Below are 14,097 nucleotides of genomic sequence, written 5' to 3'. Positions count from 1 at the left end.
TGCTCCTGCTGACTTGTGTTCACTTGGGCAGCCTTAGTGCTGTGGTGAGAAATTCCCAAACATCAATGGATAGTTTAGTAAACGTTTATGGTTTCTGCTAACGTCAGAACACAGTACACGTTGGTTGAGGAGCCCCGTTTCTCAGAAACACATTTTTTGAGCTAGTTTCTAGTTTCTAGTATCTCAATAATTCCTTGGAGTCATGAAGTTTGCTCTCCTCTGTGTTTTCCTTTGAATAGTGCTGAAGATCATGCACATGACAGACAAGGAAACCTATGTGAGATTTTACCACTGATTTTGGACTGACAAAAACCCTTTCCATCCATTCCCCTTTTGGATAAGTTCTGTCTTAGGGTTTTAATTGCAAGGGAGTCTTGGCAATGTAGTTTATCTGTGAGTCCACAATGAAAAGTGCAAGTTTGATGGGAATTTTGTCCCATTGTCCCCCACAGGCTTCAATGTTTTGAGAAGTATACTTCGGAACAAAAAAAAACATTTAACTGAGTCACTTAGACATCAGGGAGAGTACAGTGCCCAGGAGACACTGTACTCCATGGGAAAATGTTTATTGGTATCTTGATGGCGACTTCACTGCTGTAGTTTGGCTTAGTGTCTCCCAGAGGCCCATTTATTAAATGCTTCTTCTGTAGCCTGCTGAGTCACAGGGAAAGACATAAACTTTTAAGATATTGGGCTTAGTGAGAAGGTAGAGCATGAAATTGTATCCTGAAGGTGATCTTCAAGCCAATGCTCCTAGCTGTCTCTGCTTTCAGATACCATGAGGTCCACTGACTATCTGCCTCGTGCTTCTTACAACATGTGTCTGTGCTACCCAAGGCTCTGAGCAGCAGAGGAGTCAGCTGTCCTGGACATAAACCTCTGAACCTGAGAAACAAAATAAACCCTATCTCTTATTAACTGATGATTTCAGATATAATGTTACAAGTAACATGAAACTGATTTACACATCTTTGGAGTTTAGATCCAAATGCCTCCAGGTTGGACGTTCGGGGCAGAGTCAGGAATATTTTGTCTTTGGAGTCATGATCTCAGACCACAGAGCATTCAGTTTGGCCATAAATCGAAACTTTCCTTCGAAAAGTTGAACGACTTTGTGTCTGCTTTTCTCTGGATGCGATGCACCAGCCTGCCTCCTTTGTGGAATTGCGAGAGAGGAGTCTGCGCTGTTCTGCTCAGGGTGGAGGAGGGCGCCCGTCATGTCTTGCAGTTGATTGATCTAAGCAGTTTGCTTCAAAGGCTCATCTGACACCCCAGTCTCTTGTTACTCACTCAATCCTCTGCTTTCCCTAAATCCTTTACACCGATGGGCATTTTTGAGTTTGACAAATTGCACTGTCTGCGAGGAGATAAACGAGAGCAGTCTTGGTTCTTATTTAAGCCCGGCCACTCTGTGGTTACCAGACATGTGTTCAAACAGACAGCAACACCTGGAGCCCACCAGAAAAAAAAAAAAAGATGGGAAACAGGGCCGGCTAAGAATGGAGCCAAAGACAAGAGTGGCCTGGGGGAAGCTGCAGAAAGCATTCCCTCAAAGAGATGAGGGAAGGGACCAGATGAGTTCTGACATGTTAATGAGCGAGACTTTCCAGCAGCAAGGGAGGTTCATGTGGACCAAGACCAGCCCCATATTGCTGAAGAAATGAATTGACTGCTCCCTCCCCGCCGCCCCCAGGGGAAGCTCAGGGACCTCTCGAAAGTTCTCACCTCTCACATTTACTTGTTTAAAAGAAAGCGTTTGCTGAGACCACCCCCATGAAGATGACTCCTGCTATCTATCATCCTGCCAGGCTCCCTGACAGCAGCTTGGGTGTTTTTAAAAATAGTTTTTCTTCCAAAATGAAGAAAAGTGAACCGCGAAGCTCGTCATGTGGTAGGCAGCCTCGACATTTGTCCTCTGGTTGCTATTGTTCCTGCCTAGGGAGCCTGTGGGTCTCGCCTCAATTTGCTAAAGATGAAAGCTCAGTTGCCCAAGCACAAAAGACAGCAAAGGGCAAATCATGGAGAAAGCTTTCCCGTACTAATCCTGGGTACACACATTGAAGGAGAATCTGGGGACCTGTCGGGGTTGCTAGGCTTATATGAGACTGTCCCCAATTTGAGTTGTCAGACTTGTATCCTGGAAATCTCTGAAGTTCCTGGGGGTGAAGAAGAAGCAGCGTTTTGTAAAGACAGTCTATTTTTTAGTGTGCCTTTAGAAAAAAAAATATTATCCTGTTTATTGAGGGCAGTTTTCAGGTCCTAAATTCGGTCTTTATTTCCTTTATCCCACCCGTCAGGCGATTCTAAATCCTCTCCATTATTGAAGGCGGTTACTGCATCAATGTTGACAACATGGGAGCAGGAAGAGAAGGAAGGGATGGATCTCTATCAATTGCAGATTGATAGGATGGGAAGGTAGAAAGACCAGGCACCGGAAGTGATTGCAGGCAGACAGGAGGACCTATACACAGCTTCCTAGCTCCCTGGCCATAGAAGAAACACCACAGCTGTTTGGATTTTGTTTCCTAAACTGTGGGAAATGTGGGCTGTTTAATGTCTGTGGCTCTTTGGTGCTTCCTGTGTGTGGGTAGACCCAGCTCTGTTTCCATTACTCCTACTGATGATGGCCAATGAAATGAGGGACTAGAGATAATTTGCTTGCCCTTGGGCAAATATGGCCTAAGCTTCTCATATTTTAAATGAGAATAATGGTAATACCTATGCTATGAAATTGTTCTGGATGTCAAAGGACAAGAAATTGGGAGGTATTTACCATAATTACAGCCATATTGCTAATGACCAACATATATTAACTATTACTACTTTGCCTCATAGACGCAGAAAGCAAATAGTGGTTTGGAGTCTTATATTAGTTATTCTTTGCAAAGAGAATATGCGTTGTCTGCCTGAAGTTCAAAGCAGAAGTTAGGTCTCATAAAAGGGGGATGCTCTATTCCATGAGGTCACGTGGGATTCCATTCAGCGGCTGCAAACCTGTGAGCCACAGGCTAAGAAGTGGGACTTGGAGTGAAGCTCAAAGATTGATTTTGTGTTGTCAGGAGAAGTAAAGGAACATCCAGGCTCCACTATGCACGTTTTTGATATCCAGGAAGAGTGGTGGACTCCTGACTGGATCACTATGTAAGGGAGTTTTAAGATGACAACACATGGAAGTCAGGAATTGTGAGGGTCGTGGCTGCAATCTGAGTTTGCCAGCCTCATTATAAATCATGCAGAATCTCAGTTTATGGGTGTCCTTTCTAGTCATGAAAACAGAGTAAGGATCAAGGAAATTCTGATAAAGATTCAGCTGGATGCCAGAAACTTCAAATTTGCACTCTCAATGTGTCCCTCTGGTGCTAGCCACATGCACACTCCCCCATGCCTTCCTACCCTAAAGTCCATACCTATACACCCCCAGTCACCCCTTCTCTGAGGGCCATACCTACACCCCTCATGCCTCTTTGCCCTGCTAACCATACCTGCACTAACCTGCTGTTCATCGCTATACTCTTCCATGACTACTGTACTGGCCATGCCTGTACTGCCTCATGCCTTCCTGCCCTGCTGACTGGTCAAATGAATGGATTTTCTGGGTCAAACGCCACTTTATCTTATTATTGGGTAGTGCTGTTCCTTCCTCAGGGTTTCAACCCTTTCCTGGTTTTAGCTTGGCCATACCACACAAATTAATTGGGATATAGTATCCCACTCCCCTTGACTTTATAGATCAAAGTTTGATTAGGTATTGATTCATCATTTAACAGAGCCATGTTTTCAGGGGGCTGACAAGGACTCCTCAAGTTGTTCCGTGTTTGGCATTTTGCGAAAGCCGAGTTGTCTCACGGTTGCTGTACGCTTTAAATATGCTTTCAGGTGATCGAAACTCGCAGACACAAATGAAAAAAAATTAGCATATTTTCCTTCACGCGTAGGTGGATGCAGATGTAAATGTGTAGTCTGCTGATTTCAGTGTGTGTTAACACGGGAGTGTATGAGTGAGTGATGGATGAGAGAGGCACGGTGATGGCAATTTCATTAATTCTGCTGACATCGTTATGCTTTCAGATGCAAGGAAGATCCGAGCGCGGAGCTGCCTAGAAATCCCTATGGTTGCTATTGATCTTACTTTTCTGTGCAGTGAAAAATAGAACTGCAAATTAACAAAACAAACCAACCCCGGGCAACTGATGGGCTTATTGATGAAGGACTCTCAGAGGCAGTTTTAGGAATGACCTATTGTCCGGAAAGGAGGGACTGCTGAGCCCCCTGTGCTTCAGAGCACAATGAGTAACAGGCTTTTCACTTCAAGGAAAGGAGGGAGGTGGATGTTAGGGGAACCACCTCTTTTGCTTCTGTATATCTCTGTCATGTCCTGAATGCTAATTAGCAGAAACGCTTCCCTGACAACCACCATTAGCAGCAATTTAGCCACAAAAGTTCTGAAGAAGGAAACTTTAAATACTTGAAAGGAGAAGAAAACTGGGTCAACTTCCTGTGCTTTATTTGATTTGTCTGCATATGTGAATGGAGCCCAGTACGCTAATTAGAAGCAGTTTCTATTCCAGAAGTCCAGGGAGATGGCAGACTGGTATATAACCGTGGAACATGCCACCAAGTAGTGGGAAGTGGACAAGGAACATTACTTCCTTGAGATGTGCATCCCATGTTTTAAAGTTAGACTGCAGTGCTGAATAGTGTCTAAGGCTCTTACTAGTCCTATGATCTGCAATTCTGTTTTTGTTCCAATACTGGACATATTCAAATAGTTCCAACTGTCTCCTCTGGGGAATATTTCCCAATACCTGAAGACATTTTTATTGATTATTTTTGTTAATTGGGGTTTTCTAGAAGAGTAGAAAGGAACATTTGCTGCCTGGACTCCTCATCTTCCACTCGTATTCCATCCAGGGTCCCAGTCCACTGGATGGTGCCACCCACATTCAGCGTGGGTCTTTCACTTCTATTGTTTGACCTGTCATTCCTCTCTAGAGAAGCTCTCGCAGACAGACCCAGAGGCGTCTTTTCAGTCCAGCCAAGCTGACCACTGTGGTTGGGGAGAAAGGGAGGGATGCTAGTGATATATCTTGGGAACATAATGGAAAGCAGACAGCAATTCTGCAATGTGCAGAATAGGTTGTCACAACAGACAAGTGTGTCCCCAAGTGCCAGTGGGGCAGAGAGTGAAATATCCTGCTCTACCTAAATAAATTGTTAATTCATACCTGTGTAAAAGCACCTGCTGACTCCAGGGATCTCCATCCACACTTTACTTGGCCAGGGAGTTCCTGAAGGACCTGCTGACAAGCTTGGCCTTGCTGCCCAGCTCTTCCTTTATTCTGATGATGTGATTGTACTTGGCCAGGTGCTCAGATCAGCAAGGGGTACCACTTTTGATCTATCCAGTGCAGAGCTCCACCTCCAGTTCAGCGATGATAGTATTCTCAGTCTCCCCAGAGTGATGGGACACCATGATACCCCAACCATTGAATGGGGACAGCTTACACACCTGCAAAGATGGAGCCACGGAGCTAATCTGGTTCACTTTAAGTAGGAGGCAACTGTGGGACTTCTCACTGACAGCCTTGGCAATCAATCCTTTTCGAGTTGGCTACTCTGAGATCATCCCCAACCACCCAGTTGCCTGAACTAACTGTGAACTTCTTCCAGGCTTCCCAGTCATCCTGGTCAAAGGGGTCCTCAATGGACACCCGTGGACACTCCTAGATGAAGGACTTATACAGCTTAGCCAGCTGTTTGGGTGTGATGGACCTACCTGCTAGAGTCATCAGGAGACTTGAAGTCCAGGTCCTACTTGCCAGACCTGAAGAACTCAGAGGCAGCCAGGTCCATGCCAGTGACAATCTGATCAGAGTAACCAGCCTTCCCAATTGTATTCTTCAGCAATCCCAGAGCTTCTTTGTTCTCTAGGATGTTAGGTGCAAACCCACTCTCATCACCCATATTGATGGCATCCTTCCTGTATTTTTTCCTTCATGACATTCTTCAGGTTGTGATAAACCTCTGCCTCAATGCCCATGGCTTCCCAGAAACTGGACATCCTCACAGGGAGGACATGAACTTCTCCTGCATGGCCAACTTGTTGACAGCATGAAAACCACCGTTGATCACATTAAAAGCTGGGACCAGCAGGATGACTTCACGGTTGCCAGTCAAGTCAGTGATATGACAGTAAAGGGGTACCCCCTTTTCTGCAGTACCAGCTTTGCAGACAGCCAGGGACCCACCCAGGATGGCATCTGTGCCAAATTTAGATTTATTTTCAGAACCATCCATTTCAACCATCAGTTTTTCGATCTTCTCTTCTACAATAGTTTCTTGCTAACAAAAGCAGGTGTCATAGTTTTGCTGACATGTTCAGCAGCCTTTGAGACATCCATGTAGTACATCTCATCACTGTCATGGAGATCTAGGGCTCATAGATGCCAGTGAAGGCACCACTGGGCACGGCAGCTTGGAAGAGTCCATTCGAGGTTTAGAGATCAACTCAACAGTGTGATTCCATGGAAATCAAGGATCTCTCTGGCTTGGATATTGAGAATGACATGGTGAGTTTCTGACCTTTGGGTTGGCATGCAGGAAAAGGACAAAGGTTTCTCCAGACACCATGAAGAGTAATTAGGAGAGTCATGTACATGATCCTGTTCCTGAACCCACAATGGCTTTTCTTGGTTGTGAACTTGGCTATATCTGGAACTAAAACCCCAGACATGGAGGGTATACCTGGGATTTTCTTTCTTTCTTCCTTTTTTTTTTTTTGCTTAATTTGAAGAAGGAAGAACTACATTTAATCCAGATCTTTGAAGTAGGAAAACAAGTTCTTTGAGTGTGCTCACATCTTAGGCTTGTGGTCTCTTTTACTGTTTTCCAGGGTAGCTGTCTTCCATCTCTCTGATCAGACTTCTATAGTCCAATCTCTTCTTGACTCCAGTGCACATGAAGAAAGAAAACATTTAAGAATGCACATGATGAAATTTGGCTCAGACCTATAATCCAGAACAACTGCCTCTGTCCATGGTTCTTAATCATATTTACAGTTGTCTGCCATGTGGAGTAACATAATAATAGCTTGTGATGTTCAGTGTGTGAATCTCTTCCAAGGGCTGTAGTTCTGCCTATAATCATGATAAGTTAAATATACTGGATGCTATGGTACCATTCCCATCTTCAGGACAGGAGCAGTGATTTTCCCCAGATGCAGAGAGTTTGGTAGGGGCAAGTCTCAGCTGGGTTTCTTTCCAAGACTTTCTTCCAGAGCAGTGGTTCGCAACCTTCCCAATGCTGCAATTTTTAAATACAGTTCCTTATGTGATGGCAACCCCATCCACAAAATTATTTTCATTGTTACTTCATAACTGTAATTTTGCTATTGTTGTGAATAACAGTGTAAATATCTGACAGCTGGCCCCTGTGGAGTGGGTTGAGACCTCCTGGTTTAGCGAAACAGAACTGTCAAATTCAAAAATCCTTTCCAGGAGTGGCCCACAACCAATGGCTGGTCAATTCAGGTCTATAAAAGTTTTAGTTCCCTGTTTAAAGTTAGTGCAACTCTGCTGATAAGTTCTGGGTCTGGAGCTGCTCACACGAGGAATCTACTAGTGTAAGCCCTGAAGATACCTTTCAATAAACTTTCTGCAGCTAGATGCATCCCAGAGTCTGCTCCTGAACTATTAATACCAAGAATTATATGAGGAGGCAAAGCTATAGTAAGGCCCAGTCATTGTTGAAAGGCATGGATGGTTTCTAATAGGAGACTGACTTGTTTAGATGGTCACTGGTTGGAGCTGGAGAGAGAGCACAGCAATTAAGAGCACTTGCACTTTCTGCTCTTGCAAAGGACCTAATTTAGCTCCCAGCATCCACATCAGCTGGCTTACAATCTCTGTAACTCTAATTGCAGAGGATCCAACATTCTCTTTAGCCTCTCAGGGATCTTCACATGGTGGTGCACATATAGTTAGGTATATACATGTAAATATAAAAAATAAATATGAAAATAAAAGCACCCATAACTGGTAATAAGCCAAAATCTTATACTGGTGCAAAGACTTGGTAAAAGCAGTACCTGAGATATTAGGGGACTTTGAAAGGGCAGTAATTATAAAGATTTTGGATTTTCTGGGGACAATTTGCATAAGAATACAAAAGTGGATAGGGAGGTTTGGGGGTAATTTATCACCAGGTAAAGGCTTGTTTGAACACAGGAAATCCTCTGTTGAAGATTTTGAATGAGTACCTCTGTCCAGGGAATAGAAAATACTGAAGACCCTTCCTAGCATTGAGTGATCAGTGTAACTGAGTTGCAGAAATGGCTGAAGTTTCATTCTCTTGCAAGATCAGTGCCTTCATCAGGCATGGGATGAAGACATCTGGATGGATACAATTGACACCCAAGTCTACAGATCCCTTTGTATAATCCTGGACCACAGAAGCAACCCACTTCTTCTGCTAAATGACATCTGAAGTTCTTGGTTAAGGCACAAAATGGGATATGAGGTTGGCTAAAGGAGCAGTTTTTTTTTTTTTTGTGGGAAAGAAAATCATAACACCGAATTAATGAAACTGGCAGAAACCTTTGGAGATAATATGAATGTGTCACTAGCTTGGTGTGATGCTGGGAATTTAGAGAGGGTTTTGGACATTCTGAAGGAACTAGAAGTGAGAGAGTTGCTGAGGAAACATGTAGCAAAAATTAGTAAGACACACAGAGAACTTGGCATGCTAAGTGAGCAATACTGTTCCCAAGATGATTCCAGGAGAAACCGTGTTTATAACAGTGGGTAAGAACTCTTGATTCCACTCCAAGGCTAGGTGTGGGAGGGGAGTGAGGGGGCTTGTACACGGGCAATCCTTGCTGTGAGGGAGGGGGCAGCAGAAGGCATTGATGGCCTTGGTCCCATTCGGGGACAGAGGGAAGGAAGACCTAGGAGGAGGAGGGTGATGTGCCATGAGGCTACTTGTTGAGAAGCTTCCTGGTTTGTGGCCTGCTGTTCTATAGCAGTCATATACCAGAATGGCTCTTCTAGGACTTTGTAAGTGGGTCTGATGCCATTTACTTGGGTAGTCTTAGAGAAAAGAAAATAAACAAATAGGTCAGTCATCAGAATCCACACAAATAGCAGGCAACATAAAGTGTCATCTTTGACCTCATATGTCAGTATATGGAGGCCATGTGATAACAGGATCCTGGACCAGAGTGGTCCACAGGGAGCCTCTAGCAGCCAGTTCTCTAGGCCTGCATATATGGTTGGACTGATACACCTTAGAGCTGGTAGAAGTTCTACATTATGGCCATGGTTTGTAGGTCTGAGTAGTGAGAGAGGCCAAGTGGGAACCAATGAAACATACCACAATCCAATATATTTAAATTTAAACAAGTAATATTGCAGCATTCATAGTTTTAAAAAGCCACAATAAATAAAATGACAATTTGTGACATTTTTAAAATTGTGAAGGATACAAGGGTGAGAACCATGTTAGATGACCACTCAATTTCTCATTTTGTACCCTATGGAAATGAAACATATCCTAGGGAATGACAATGGTCTGCTCAACCTCTGCCAGATGTAGTATGCTTATGAAAGCAAATTAACAGGTCTCAGACACATGGGATACAGCCGTTGGAAAATGTATTCCATCCATTCCTATTTAAAAAAAAAATCTATAACCTGGTTCACACCCACTGTGGATGGAAAGTGGTGTGAACACTCTCAGTCTCACTCTCTGTAATATGGTATTCCTAAGAAGCTGGTCCATGTGGATAGTTCATGGAGCACGGCACTGGTGTAACTACACTCATGTTATTGCATGCAGATGAGCATTCGAATGTAAATAATTTAGCTAGACACATGAATCCCGGAAACTGAAAAATAAAACCTGCTTTATCATCCTGAAGGCTGCATCGCATCAATGGAGGGGCTAAGTTGTCTGTGGCATACCAACACAAGCCATCCAAAATGAAGGGGCAAATGATTGCATCTCTTCTTTCCCACAATTCAGAAATTAAAATAGAAGATAGACCTTGTGAGAGTTTGGAGGAAACTCACTCCATATTACATTCCGGGTGACGTGAAAGGCTTGCAGCTTTGACTTGGGTTCACAGTAGGCAGCTCTGGTCTCACAGCACTGATCTTTGAATCATATGACGTTATATGCTCTGTGAGAGACAAATAAACCATCTGACCTTTTATGCTCTAAGGGGTGGAGAGGTACTGGGTAGAGTTGATGACCAGGCCAAAACTGGAATTATAACCCAGTCTTCTAGGCTTTTAGAACAATGCCATGACTTCTGTAATGGAGAATTAATGTGTCACCTAAATAAGTGTACATGTATCAAAGGACCCCAGGAGGAGCAGAACATCTCATTGAGAGATGCTCAGGATCCTAGGTAGATAGAGTTGCTCTTGGGCTCTCACTTCTGTTAGATTCAATTAAATTGCACGGACCTAGTACCACTTTGCTGTAAGAGGCCATATCTGATTTATCAGGCATTCCTCTGACCCGTCCACAAAACCAATGACCATGGAGTGATCACAGTTTCCACTTACTGAACTTGATCTAGCTACCGTTTTCCTCAGCTCTCCAACCTGCCACATGCCAACCAAAGATTCCAACATCTTCTATGGTCATACTCCTTGAGTGGGGACGGTTTGTACCATTCATTGTTGGTATGCATCTGTGAAGAATAATTCCACGTTTGGAGCCAGGCTTTGTTGCTGGTGCTGTTTCCATCTCTGTTCAAATATATCTCCTTTACTTTCCAAAATAAGTAAATACCAATCCAGAGGATACCCTATGGTAAAACTGGTGCGTATGCACAGTCTCTGAATCTGTTTCTTGAAGAACCTTGTTCAAAACAATATGTACATCTGATAAATATCTGTATCTTCAGGCAAATATTCCTCCGTTTAAGAAAAGTGATAGAATATTCATTGAATGCTGTTGGTGGACATCACACAAAGCATTTCACATGTTCTATCTCATTAAATTCTCAAACTGTCTCTGCAGGACTCTAATTGTGATTATACTTGTTTGACAGATGAGAAAAACGAAAGGTTCATTTCCAGCGTGCTATTGCTTCTAAGAGCAGAAAGAGAAAGGGGAAATGTTGAAACCAGCCCTGCTTGAAAACAACCTCACTGTTTGATAGGTAAAGCCCTCAAACCTGAGTGGTATAAATCTGGCTCTAAAAATTTCAATGACTATTTTACAGCTGTAAGAAATCACTTATGATGTAATTACTCTTCAAGGATTTATGCCTGGAACACCCTGGCTTGCTAATAACAACACATCTCGCTTATACCAGGCCTACCAAATTATCTAATCTCTGATTCTGTGTAATGCAAAACATTTGACTTCTATTTTTACTGGTCACAACTTTTTTTTTTAAAGGAATTTTGTGAAACAGCATTTTAAAGCCAAGTGTACCTTCGATGGCATTTGGTTCAAAGCTCCATCACACTTGAGCTTTTAAAGTGCAGGGCCTGTGTTCCACCACCAGCCAGTGCATTGCCAGGAACTTAGCTTTGCTAACTCAATGTTGGATGCACCCTGATGAGCCCCAAAGAAAATTGTTACTACTCCGAGATTAGAAAGTATGCTTTGTGGCGATGCAAATGTGTGCCTAGTTTTCTTTTTTCTTTAGGATTTATTTATTATATATATGGTGTTCTGCCTGCAGACTAAAAGAGGGCACCAGATCTCATTATTGATGGTTGTGAGCCACCATGCAGTTTCTGGGAATTGAACGCAGGACCTTTGGAAGAGCAGGCAGTGCTCTTAACTACTGAGCCATCAGTCCAACCCTGAGCCTAGTTTTTAAAAAGTTTTTCGTAAGATCTTTCCTCTGCATTTACTAATTATTATTGTGCTAAGTTTTCAGTCACAAAATGTAAATGTCCTTGAGCGGCAAGGTATTAATCCTGTTCATCTAGGGAAAAAAGTTTGTTTTCACCATTGGTTGGTTGAGTTCTCCGCAGCAAAAAGATGGATAAAAACTTGTGAATGCGTGCAAGAACGCCCTGCCGGGAGCTCCAAGACATTGCTTTCCTGACTGATGCTCTCTTCACCTGGCTTGCCAATAGCAATTAACGTGTATGGTGGTAGAACTGCCGTTCTCAAAGGAGCCAGGAGTAAGGGCGAGTTTAAGCCACTCGAATCTCTTGCTGTGTGTAGTATGAGAACAGCTCTCAGTCCTAGCTGACATCCTTCATGTATTCTTACTACATTCATCCATGTCAAGAGTGTGTGTGTGCGCACACGTGTGCTACTTCCTGCTAATGAGTAAGTCTGAGTTTGGAAAAGATTTTAGACAGGCCCATTTGACTACATTGTAAGATTTTTTTTTTTTTTAGCAGGACTTTGGTTTTGGACATCCCTTTAGACTTTTTTTTATGTTTCTAATTTTACTGATTTTTATTGAGCTCTACATTTTTCTCTGCTTCCCTGCCTGTCTCTCCCCTCCCATTCAACCTCTTCCCAAGGTCCCCATGCTCCCAATTTACTCAAGAGATCTTGTCTTTTTCTACTTCCCATGTAGATTAGATCTATGTATGTCTCTTTTAGGGTCCTCATTGTTGTCTAGGTTCTCTGGGATTGTTGTTTGTAGGCTGATTTTCTTTGCTTTATGTTTAAAAACCATTTATGAGTGAGTACATGTGATAATTATCTGTCTGGGTCTGGGTTACCTCATTCAAAATGATGTTTTCTAGCTCCTTCCATTTTCCAGCAAAATTTAAGATGTTGTTATTTTTTCTTTTCTTTTCTTTTTCTTTCTTTCTTTCTTTCTTTCTTTTTTTTTTTTTTGCTATTTAGTACTCCATTGTGTAAACGTACCACATTTTCCTTATCCATTCTTCGATCGAGGGGCATTTAAGTTGTTTCCGGGTTCTGGCTATGGCAAACAATGCTGCTGTGGACATAGTTGAGCACATGTCCTTGTGGCATGATTGAGCATCCCTTTAGACTTTTAAACTTTCTCTGCTTCTTTCCTCTCTTTCTACTCTTCTTCCTCCTCATATTCTTTCTTGTCTTCCTCTTTCTTCAAAAAATGATACTAGATTATTATTTACAGAGAAAAGTCTAGGTCACAAATACATGTTTATATATGAGAAATGTTTGTGAACTTTCATATAATGTGATGACATTTATTTTTATTTCATTGTTTTCCTGTTGCATTCATCTCTTATGAACATATAGTAACTGCCATAACAACGGGTTCCACTGTAACATTTTCACACAAGCATTAGAGATGCTTTAATCACTGTAACCCTCCCATTCTCCCTTTCCTTCCCCGTCCTATGATCACCCCTCTTCAAGACTCTCCTTGCCAAATTCTCCTTTATTCTCCATTTGTTTCTGCAGCTGTAAAAACTCATCATAGTCTGATGGTATCTTATCTAATACTTTTATACTCTTCATTTATTTTAGCATCTACTTCTCAGAAAGATAGATACTATTGATGTGTTAGAGTGGGCCAAGAGAGAAGACAGGTAGATGAAGGTTTGGTACTGACTCACATTCAATGGCAAAGAGAACAAGCTTCTAAAAGGTGGATTGCACATGAATGACTGTGTGTTGTCATGTGGATCTTCAGTGTCTCTCCAAGATCTGTGTGCCAGAAGCTTCTCCCCTACTTAGACTTGTTTGGAGAAGATGGTAAACTTCAGAGAGCAGGAGCTTTGTGGGAAGCTTTAGGTCTTTGGGGATTGCCTTCAAAGTACTGTAGAACTCTAAGATCTTTGTTATATTTTAATATCCTGGTCATAAGGTCAATGGCCTTTGCCATGGCACATGTTCCCTGCCACAACTTTCTGCTTTGCCACAGGCCCCAAAGCAATGAGGTCAATAGGTAAGGGATTGGGATTTGCTAAACTGTGAGTTAAAATGAGCCTTCTGCCTTTGTAAATTTATTATCTCAGATTAGTTCCAATGATGGAACATTGACTCACACATGGCAAAAATATCTCCACTGAGACACTGGAAAATGTTCTGATGGTGGGAATGCAGTTAAAATGGGATGATTTGGGAATTTGAAAGATAAGGGGTTTGGGTAATGCCTACAAGCACAATAGGGCT

The 14,097-nt window shown here is 42.6% G+C and overlaps 1 pseudogene; it reads right to left on the bottom strand.

Annotated features, from left to right (window-relative positions):
- Positions 1-5,269: 5,269 nt before the first annotated feature.
- Positions 5,270-6,502, bottom strand: LOC142856891 (alpha-enolase pseudogene; annotated as a pseudogene).
- Between the last annotated feature and the right edge of the window lie 7,595 nt (positions 6,503-14,097).

This window comes from Microtus pennsylvanicus, chromosome 9, assembly GCF_037038515.1.
Source record: "Microtus pennsylvanicus isolate mMicPen1 chromosome 9, mMicPen1.hap1, whole genome shotgun sequence".
NCBI classification, from domain to species: domain Eukaryota; kingdom Metazoa; phylum Chordata; class Mammalia; order Rodentia; family Cricetidae; genus Microtus; species Microtus pennsylvanicus.
Note: the sequence above shows the minus strand (reverse complement) of the source record. Positions and strands in the feature narration are given on the sequence as shown.